A 10,822-nucleotide genomic window follows, 5' to 3' on the forward strand; every position below is an offset into this window, starting at 1 on the left:
TTCCTCCAGGGACCAATAAAACTCCCCCTAATCTAATCTAATCTAATCCAATCCAATCTAATCTAATCGGTAGTTTAACTGCCTACTCTGAAGAGATTTTTCCAAGATTTACTCACTGTGCTGCACTGATTTGCGGACATATGACCTCCCCTGCTGACAGGATTTAAACCCCTCATTGCTATATTTATGTGGGAAAGAAAAGGGGGGGAAAAAAACTGGAAAATAAAACGTTAGTAAAAATTCAAAGTGTTCATTGTACAATCGTGTATTAGTAACTTGAGGGAAATAACAGATGCTCATCTAAAATTCCTCCAAATGTGCCTCGGTCTGACTCAGGGTGAAACAGCTTCAGTCTGCTGCATCTGTCTGCCTGTCTGTCTGTAACTGTCCTGTCTGATTATCTCTCCCAGTTGGCCCCGAGGGGACACCCACACTGAAAGAGGCCACTCTTCCATTCAACAACAGCTTCTGTCAGAGAGACGGGGAGAGGGAGAGGGAGACCTCAGAGTCACCAGCTCCAGAATAGCCCGATAGTGACTGATGCAATCAATCGAAATCTACACTACAGTCAACATGATCGACTGGGAACGAGATTTTACGCGTGACAAAAGAACATTCCTCCGCACAGGAGCCGAACAAATGCAGCAATGTTAGGACGGAGGGGTCCGTGCAGCCTTCCAAATCTCCACGATTCATTTTTAGCCGCAAGAACCGGATCATATTTGGGCCAAGCGCTGTCGGCTGTGAACATCCTGTAGTCTGTACACTGCGCAAACACCCCGTCAAAACAAACTGCTGTATGGATATTTAGTCTGAATGAGCTCCACGTTAGATTACCGACGTGAGATGATGTATAATCTGTGGGATGACAAGACGCCTGATTACATTACAGCACGGATTGTGAAATTATTACGACATTATTATCATCTTAAAGATTAACGGTGGCGGTAAATCGATACAGCTTTTATGAGCCGCGATGTTGAATGGTTAATAATTGAGCGGGAATTCCTTGTTGACAACAAACCCATTGGAGAGGGCCCGGCTGAGTACTGTCAGCTGTAGGTGAAGCTGAGGATAAACGTGTGTCAGGAGTGTTTTTCTGCACAGTTCAATTACGGATGGAAACTACATTGAACAGGAACCAATCTGGTGACTGCAGAGTTGTTTCTCCTCTATTTTTGTGATCATGTCCGGATTAAAATATGTGGGAAAAATGTTAGAAGTTTATTCAGCCAACAGGTGAGAAACAATGTAAGTAAACCGGGAGAGGTCCTGCGGGGTCAGATGAATAATTCACCACAGAGGGAGATATGACATTTCCACATGGGGGGAATGTAATCCGGGGTGATGCTCTGTGTGTCAACATGATTTGTTGCCGCAGCGCAGTATCTGGGCACTGAAGGGTGTGAATTCAGCCGTATCTGTTAGACTGAACGGTGGGCAAATTTGACATTTAGAGGAGGCTGTCATCCACTTTATCTGATGTGGTGATTCTTGAAGGGAGGAAGAAATAAGTGCAGGCTGAGGGAAAACACAAGAGGAGGGGGTGCTGTCTGAAGGATGGCCTACATATACTGTATGTATAGCCTGTGTGTGTGTGCGTGTGTGTGTGTGTGTGTGTGTGAGAGAGAGAGAAGCTGCGAGCGCTGTCATGTTGATGTCACTGACAGAGCCTTTGAACAACTGCAGTATCTCTGTGACACCTTGTAATGTAAGACTACCCTTAAAGCACATTAGCACCCTGTCCCATGGGCTGACTTAGAAAAACAAAACACACATTACCAGTGTTAACTAACCACACGTGGAAACGTGATCTGCTGTAAAACACGGACGCCTTCAATCGCAAACAACTCCAACAATTTGCCTTGATTGTTTATTCAGCGAATTAGCTGGCTGACAACGAAAAACAGCACAGCACTAATGGTGACGGTCTGCATATCTTGTTAAAGTGTTAAATGTTCCGGTATTAAAACAGCTACAATATAAACACACATCATCAATACTGGATAAACTCTGTGAATGTAATTTGACTGTAGAGATCAACTGTTGTTTGCATGCTTTATATTTATGACATATATACAGGATTGCTCACGAACATGGCATTTTAAACATTTTCCACGTTTAAAAAGTCAGAGAAAATGACACATTACTCGACTATTAATGACTATTTTTAGTCAGCTTCATCAAAGCTTACAGAAATGAACAGAACATGTTTCCACTTAATTTATAACAGATTGTATGTTTATCTATTTATGTATTTCATGGTATTAAGGTCAGAAGAAAACCATCTTATTTTATATATCAATATGATTATTCAACGTGTATTATTATTATTATTATTGTTATTATTGTTATATTATTATTATTATTATTATTGTTATTGTTATTACTATTATTATTATTGTTATTATTATTGTTATTATTATTATTATCGCATCACAGCAGATGGGTAAAGCTATTGTTTCTCACTGTTTGTTTCCCCTTTAATTTGAAAATCCACATTTTGTATAATCCCATTTGTAACAGTATCTTTTGTATTATATGAACTTCAAAATCACTAATATAATTGTTACTGATGATAGTCAAAAACACCTGATGAGATAGATAGATAGATAGATAGATAGATAGATAGATAGATACATATTGTATTTATTGTAAAGACACACTCACTGACACATACACACACACTTCTCCAACATCCATTCAGAAGGCTCGCGCATGTCCCCGAGGCGGCACCCCCCCCGCCCCCCCCCGCCCCCCTTTGTCACAGCTCCACTCCATTTCTAGAGCTTTTATTCTGAAAAGCAACACACGCAGCACAAGCGAACAAACTGCAACTACACAGTGTGTACATCCTCCCGGTGACCCACAACATATCCACAGGTTTTGATTTAGAATTTAAAGTAGGTACAGTTATTGTCTCGGCGCATTTTGAATATTTTATTTCGACCTATCTGCGTCATTTCAATCTATTTAATATCGTACAACTCTCAGCCACACCTTCCCACTCGCATTTTCCCGACCATTTCTGAATGTGTGATATTCTAAAATAGGACAGAGCCCTCCTCCACCCGCCACCCTCCCCACCCTTTCCCGTTTAATGTGCGAGCGGAGTTGTTGGTCAACAGTTGGGTCGGGGGCCGGGCGGAGGGGAGGGGGGGGGGGGGCCGGGGAACAATGGACGGTGCTGTTGTGCGCTGGAGAGAGAGGGAGAGAGTCAGGCTGATGACAGAGTGAAAGAGGTTAGTGTCTATGCTGGGAAATGAGACCAGAGGAGGGGGGGAGTACGGGGGGGGGGGGGGGGGGGGTTCCTGTGTCTGTTGGCTTGTTAATGATGATTCAGTCCCATCAGCTCAACAGCCTTCCCTATCAAGGAATCTCTGAATGCCTCCAGCTCAGCGGTGCCACCAGAAAACCCATATTTGTCACAGGAAAATCGGAATTTCAGGTCCCCTGTCCGCTCCGACACACTCAACTCACAAACACTCCAATAAACGCAAAGGCGTGCAGAAAACTCGCATCAGAATAAATGTCTCGTGGAATCGATCAATTATTTCGTTTTTCAGCGGGTTCGCTGAAAAAGAAAACTGCCTCATGTCCTGTTAGATGATGTACACAGTGCGCAGAGAGGGAGGAAGACACAGCTCCTCTCCACATGTCAGGGTTACATGACTGCAGGCCGCCTCGCGTCCACAGTTTCGTTGGCAGACTGTTGCGTAACGAAAAAACAAAACAAAAAACAGCATTATTTATCTGATGGCTGATTACAGACGCACAGAGATCCACACCTGCGCTTTTTTTTTTTTTTTAATCGCCCTTATTCAACAAGTGACAGTGCCGGAAAATCGAACCCGGACTGTTCTCAGCCAACTTGATCGCATACTAAATAATAATAATAATAATAATAATAATAATAATAATAATAATAAGCAGTGTTTTGTAACGATTTCTCCAGCGAGCATCCCACCCGTCCTCCTCCGCTCCCCTCCCTTCCTCTCCCGGGTCTGCCAGGCTCCTGGAGCCGGCCACGGGTGGCAGCCAGGCTGGAAAAAAAAAAAAAAAACCCGCTGCTATCATTCCAGACGAGCGCTGGGGGAAAACTGTTGTTCTGCCTCGAAGTCTGAAGACAAAAAAAAAAAAAAAAAAATAGATAAAAAAATAAATAAACACCTTGTTGTGGTCTCTGTGTTTTAACCTTCATTCTGCTATTCTGAGGCTTCATTTTCATCCGACATTCTCGTTAATTAAATCAGAAAGGATGCTGGGTCTGGGATTTTTTCTTTCCTTTTTTTTCTTTTTTGTACTTTCAGGCCGTGCAGGTTGCAGATTATACCCCCTCCTCCTCCCCATCCCCCTCCTCCTCCTCCTCCCCCTCCTCCCCCTCCTCCCCGGCACCCTCCCCAGGCCCGAGGAGGGACATCAGTAAACACAGTCTCCAAATTTCCGGACAACAAAGGCGCAGCGGACCGTGAGCCACTTTCACTTGTAGCCGCGCGATGGGCCGGTCCCATCCAGTCACCTGTTGCTTCCAGCTGCCCGGGTTGAACATACATCTCCCCCCGGGGAAGCGAGCGAGGAAAAAAAGCGAGCAAATACCTGCGCCGCTCCAAACGGTTTTTTTTTGACCGAACTCGTCTGAGCCGTCCACACTCTGCGGCCTCTCCTCTCTTTCACTCACCATATAGCTCGTGAGTTGATCTTCTTAAATTGGAGCTGCATTGTCCTCCCCTCCCCAACAACACACACACACACACACACACACACACACACACACACAGCAGCCAGCGGGCCCAGCAGCCAGCACAGCCAGCCAAGCGTTTGACGTTATTAAATAATAAAGAGATGCTGATCTGGGAGCATTGTTGTGGAGGAAAAAAGGCCAATTAGCGTGCCGTTATACTGTCATTATGGCTGTATTAACTCGAATTAGTCATAAGACAATATGCACGCTGACACTCGCATTTTTTTTTTACAGTATGGGACTGCGGGGAGCGTCAGAGTGTATAGATTGAAAATGATCACACGCGATAATGATTGCTTGTATTTAACACGGCTCATGTTTAAGGCTCAAACAGTAAAATAAAGATGCACGGAACACAGCAGCAACATCTCAGTAGACAGATCGCATAAAAAAAACCGCATTTAATGACACACTTTATGTTCTGAGGTGTGTCAGGGTAATGAGCTCGGGTGATTTATTAGCGGCCCGGTTCTTTTTGTGGCTGCGCCTGGATCAGTTTTAGCGCAGAGCAGAAGGATTTCCCTGGCAGGCTACAGTACAACAGGCCTTATATTGTTGTTTGTCGGCTCCTCTCCCCCTCCCTACCTCCCTCCCTCCCTGTCTCTCCCCTCTCTCTCTCTCTCTCTTGCACTGTCCCCGGCCTGTAATCTCTCCAAGAGGCCGAACAGGCGACTGTGATCGGATGAGCGAAAAACTTTATCAATCAACTCGATTCGAAACATCTCCACGGCCCTCCTACACGACTCTGTCAAACTTTCTTTTTTTTTTCCATTTTGAAAGTGCATTACTAGAAATCCTGATCAAAATAATTCACTGTTTTTTTTTTGTTTTGTTTTTATGTCTGAACAAACTAACTAAATAAAGAAACCTTCCTCGTTTTTTGTATGACGGAGTAAACAAAACTGACGGCACAATGTTTGTTTTGCTCTGTTTACATTTGGCGGACCCTGCCACTTTCTAGCTTCAAATCATATTTTCCAGCTAATTTGTTCAAGTCATGGAAAAAAATAATACTTTTGAGTTTTGTATCATCACCTCATTGATATTGTGTGTAATGTTGGGTTCTTCAAAAAAAAAAAAACAACAACGACAAAAAACAGTAAACAAAAGCAGGAGAAGTGTTTCCGGTTTTGTGCAGTTTGAGAGACAAACACTAGTTTTCGTGATTTTTTTTTTTTTTCTTACCAGAGCTGAAGGGTCGCAGTTATCAAGCCTGACAAAGAGTAAGTAAAGACTGGAAGTGAGTCAAACAAAAAATATGAGTTCATGTTCACTGAAATGTTTTTAAGTAGCTGAGAATGTAGCATTTGAACCTTCGAGCTGGAGCAGGGTCTAACTAACCCGCTGTCCTCTGGTTTACAGCCCGCACCGGCCAGTTTTTTACATATAATGTGGGTTTATTTTACAGGGAATATCTTCAGGTCTGTCTGTGAAGAAACATTACCACCTTGCTGCTCTGACATGAGGTGAAGTGACGTTAGAGCGCACAGACTGCACGCAGCCCTCAGCCTGACAGTGAGCTGCGGCCACGTTCAGAACAAAAAGAGAGACTAAAAGTGTTGTTGTTGTGATCCGCTGCGCATTCCTGTAAGCACCCTCTCTATGAAGCTGTCAGCATCAATGAGCACAAAATGATAAACGGAGCTCCAGCCGCTGGTGACGTGGTGTGATGGTGCGGGTGGAGGTGGGGAGAGGAAGGGAGGAGGAAGGGAGGAGGAGGAAGAGGAGAGAGGAGGGGGGGGGGGGGTCGCAGAGGCCTCGAGCCTCTGAGAATGCAGGCCGAGAGCAGCGCGAGGCTGATGGCATGCTGGTCTGTGTCAGTGTGTGGTCCTATTCAATGGGAGTGAGTGTGTGTGTGTGTGTGTGTGTGTGTGTGTGTGTGTGTGTGTGTGTGTGTGTGTGTGTGTGTGTGAGAATGAGAGAGAGAGAGAGAGAGAGAGAGAGAGAGAGAGAGAGAGAGAGAGAGAGAGAGAGAGCCCTCTACACACACACCGCCCGCTTCCCTTCCCTGCACCTGCGCTAGATCAGCAGGCTACTGGCTGCCATTCAGTCCCTCTATACGCTTCAAACACACACACACACACACACACACGCACGCACACACACACACACACACACACACACACACACACGCAGCTGAAACACACGACAGCTCTCTGCTCTGACAGTTTTGCTATTCACCCGTTCTTGCAGCCTTTCTCTGTGGTGAGGGCAGAGACGTCGGCCAGTCATGAAATAAAAAGAAGAGAAAAAATGAATAATGACAGAAGAAGAAGAAGAAGAAGAAAACATAAACACTGCATGGGCTGGATAGGCTAAGTTTTCTCTTTCATTCATTCAGCACCGGTCCACTGTCACTGACTTGTTTTTCTTTAGTCAAAGTGTGTGGGTTACTTTACAACAGGCCCTGTGTAGCTTATAAACTCTCAAACTCTGGGTTTTAATATTTACAATGTTAATGAGGTAATAATACAAACTCTGGGTTTTAATATTTACAATGTTAATGATGTAATAATACAAACTCTGGAATATTCACAAGTGAACAAACGAGCTGTTCTCGGGGGAAACAAGGCCCCAGAACACCGTTTGAAGCTGGAAAAGGTGGCAGGGTCCGCCACATATTAACAAAGTGAAACATTTTGAAGTTGTGTTGTCCTTTAAAATCAGTTTGTTCGGTCAGCCATGAAAACGAAGAGAGTTTGTTCATTAAGTTTGTTTATTAATTCTTCTGATTAAACATCTCTTCCCCCCTCAAAACTGCGCGACGCTCCTTTAAAGGCTCAGTACACACTTTTGGGGGGTCATTTTACATTTTAGACAAAAGGTGTATCATGAGTAACACAATACATGTACAGTCAGAAAATATTGTTTTGTTGTCCCTCTGCTGAAAGTGAAAAACGCGCCCAGGGCCCCACGCTGAACGTTAGGGGAAAGGGCCTTTTGCGTAAAATGGACACGAAAAATGCGTCAATTATTGATTCAGAAAATAAACTCGTGTGTCTGTGTGAAGAGAGAAGGTAATCATAGCGGTGTGAACATTTTAAGTCCGGCAGGTCGCCACAGAGCAGAGCAGAGCAGGCAAGAGCGGCCTGTTCACCGGTTAGTGCTACAGAGGACCAAATAGAGCAAAGTACAGCAGCGGAAACACACACACACACACACACACACACACTGTACACCACCACCGCACCGCTTCATGTGTGGGTGACGTCATGCCTCCTCCTCCTCCTCCTTATTATCCGCGTGTGGTGAAAAAGGAAAGTGGCTCTCGTGGGATTACAGGCCACTAAGCTCGTTTTGTTTGTGTGTGCGTGCGTGTGCGTGTGTGCGCGCGCGCGGAGGTGAGGGGGGTCATTTGACCTAATTTTTAAAAATCATATAATCTCAACAGCAAACACTGGATTTGGAGGGCGGCCAGAATAAGCCGCGGACCGACACACCTAACCGTGTTCCCTCAGCGGGGATGAACAGAATCTTCACTTTCTGTTCCATTATTTTATTTTATTTTATTGTATTTCATCTGAGGCCTGCTTCCTGGCCTCGTGTCCACCCGGCTCAGTCCGACCCTGCAGCTCCAGCAATAAACTCTATTTTACGCTTCATTACAATAACCTTAATAATATCACCATAATCAGAATAATAATAATTCCTATAATGTACCGTTTTAACACCTCTAACACGTGACACTTGAATGTTGTGATAAAGGGCCACTTGAAAAGGGTTACACGCGCGCGCGCACCCACGCCAGGTTATCATAGATAAGATCTGGGAGCTTTTTTTGCTTGTTTTTTTAAGCGGGGGCAAAAAAAAAAAAAAAAAGAAAGAAAAAAAGGGGGGGGGGAAGGAAGAAAGAAAAGCAGAGGCGCGCGCTTACCACCTGTTGCAGTCCAAATATCCTCGAGCTGCGACAGCCAGACTCTGCACGCGAGCAACAGAAGGGGAGATGGATGAACGGATGGATGGATGGATGGATGGATGGGTGGGTGGATGAAAGGGATGTAGAGGAACACCTCGCCCGGGCCTCTCAGCTTTTACCTACATCACACAGAACACACCTGGAGTTTTTTGTTGTGTCATGAAGACTGTTGAGGTGGATGTGACAGTCAGAAACATCAGGCTGTCGCTCGCCGCCGTGCGAGGTGACACGTCAGAGACACTTGATTCCCCGTGTCACCGCCGAGCCGCGCCTTTTTATTTAGTGTTTGAACAGGAGCGCCGCGGAGATTAAATCACATTTCGGATAAATGCGGGCTAATATTTTTCTACTGAGATATCAGCGCGGTATCAGTGTTTTCAGAGGGAACATTTACCGTGCCCTAGTTTGCGCCTAGACTCGCGTGTGAAGGAAGCAGCTTTTTAGGCCAGAGAATAAGAATAAAAAAGAGAAAAAAGAGAAACAGCCAACACGTCCTCTCCAAGTAAAAAAAAACAAAAAAAAAGACAAGAGAGTGGAGCACTTTGGTTTTCCTGGGCCTTCTTCAGTCAACGCGCGAATCTCTACAGGCGTTACAAAACGAGCTGCAGCTTTTTATGATACACACTTCACGGAAAATAGAAGATGACCATCAAACACACCAACTGTTCTTTCCATTCATTCATTCAAAAAAAAAAAAAAAAAAAAAAATGTCTCCCCCTACATCAAAGCTGCAGCGCTCAGCCGGGGAAAAATAATCACGTCGCGGGGGCCTCGGGGCCTGCAGGGGCCCGGTGCGCTCACGGTGGGAACAAAAACGAGACTTTAATGCGTCCCCCACTCGTCCGACCTTTTAAAAACACTTTGTTTATCACCGGTGTCCTCGCTTATTACAACCGATTCAGCTGCTCGGATCAATAATTAATGGAGCAACCGACGATCCCTTGACCCCTTGAAGGTCCGGCTGGGAGAGAGAGAGGGAGAGTGTGGGGGGGAGGAGGAGGAGGAGAAGGATGAGGATGAGGAGGAGGAGGAGGAGGCAGAGGAGGGGGATAAATACCGAGGGGCCTCTTCAAATATTCATCTGCCGGTTAATGTGAGCTCCGCTCCCCCGGGACCCAGCCTGCAAGACACAACGGCCCTAATCTACCTCGCTGTACACACACACTCTCTCTCTCTCTCTCTCTCTCTCTCACACACACACACACACACACACACACACACACACACACACACACACACTCCCCCCAGATTTAAAACCGTTAGTTAAATTCAGAGAGAGCAGTTAGCTCATCATAAGGATTATTATTATAGTGGGGGAGAAAGGAGTCCGGCTGGCACAGAGAGGCATGGGAACATTTTGGAACCGGGTGCGTGTTTTTAAAGGCAGGGGGACGGGAGGAGGAGGTGGTGGTGGTGGTGGTGGAAGAGGAGGTGGTGGAGGAGTCACCGGAGAGCTTGAACCGTGAGAACCGGGGTTAACGGGGAACAGCAGGGCCAGTTTGATTAACCATTAAATTAAAATGGCCTCTCTCTGTACGGAGACATATTCACATCACGGGGTAAAAAAAAAAAAAAAAAAAGAAGAGAGAAAAAAAAGAAGCCTTCCCGGCAGGTTCCCGCTGGCCTGGCTCCTTTCAGCACGGCTCACCTTCAATTTAGACCTAATTGAACACACGGGCTGATAAAGCAGCTCCATGAGGCGGATATGAGGAGGAGGGGAGGAAAAAAAAAAGGCAGAGAAAGTGTCCAAAAAGTAACACACCTTGTTAGATTAAAAAAAAAAAAAACACCAAGAGGAGCTGCTTACAACACGAGAGGAGAGGCCTGAGCTCAGGAGATTAGGTCGGTGTGAATACTCCACAAAGATCCAGACAGGCTCGCTGTCACAGTCAGGTTGTCTTTAAAGGAAAGGACAAAATAAAATCCAGCAAACGACTGAACATCCCGCTGTCAGCTCACACACACATACACACACACACACAGCTGAAGCTGAAATAATAAAGCTGATTCGTGCCTGTTTGTGAACAAGACACCGGCAGCATCAGCGCGCTGCGGCCATTCTGGCCCATTCAGAAGCAGGCTTAAAAAAAACAGCAAGTTTACACAATAATATATAATGCAGTGGTGGATTTTCTGTTTGTTTTTTTTTCTTTTTTTTTTTTAAG

The 10,822-nt window shown here is 45.3% G+C and overlaps 1 protein-coding gene across 6 annotated transcripts in view; it reads right to left on the reverse strand.

The window, feature by feature from the left end:
* The window catches only part of sox2 (SRY-box transcription factor 2), a 96,594-nt gene that overhangs the window by 39,818 nt on the left and 45,954 nt on the right, over positions 1–10,822 (reverse strand). The gene's annotated exons all lie outside the window — the stretch shown is intronic.

The sequence above is a fragment of the Sparus aurata genome, chromosome 11 (genome assembly GCF_900880675.1).
Source record: "Sparus aurata chromosome 11, fSpaAur1.1, whole genome shotgun sequence".
Taxonomy (NCBI): Eukaryota; Metazoa; Chordata; class Actinopteri; order Spariformes; family Sparidae; genus Sparus; species Sparus aurata.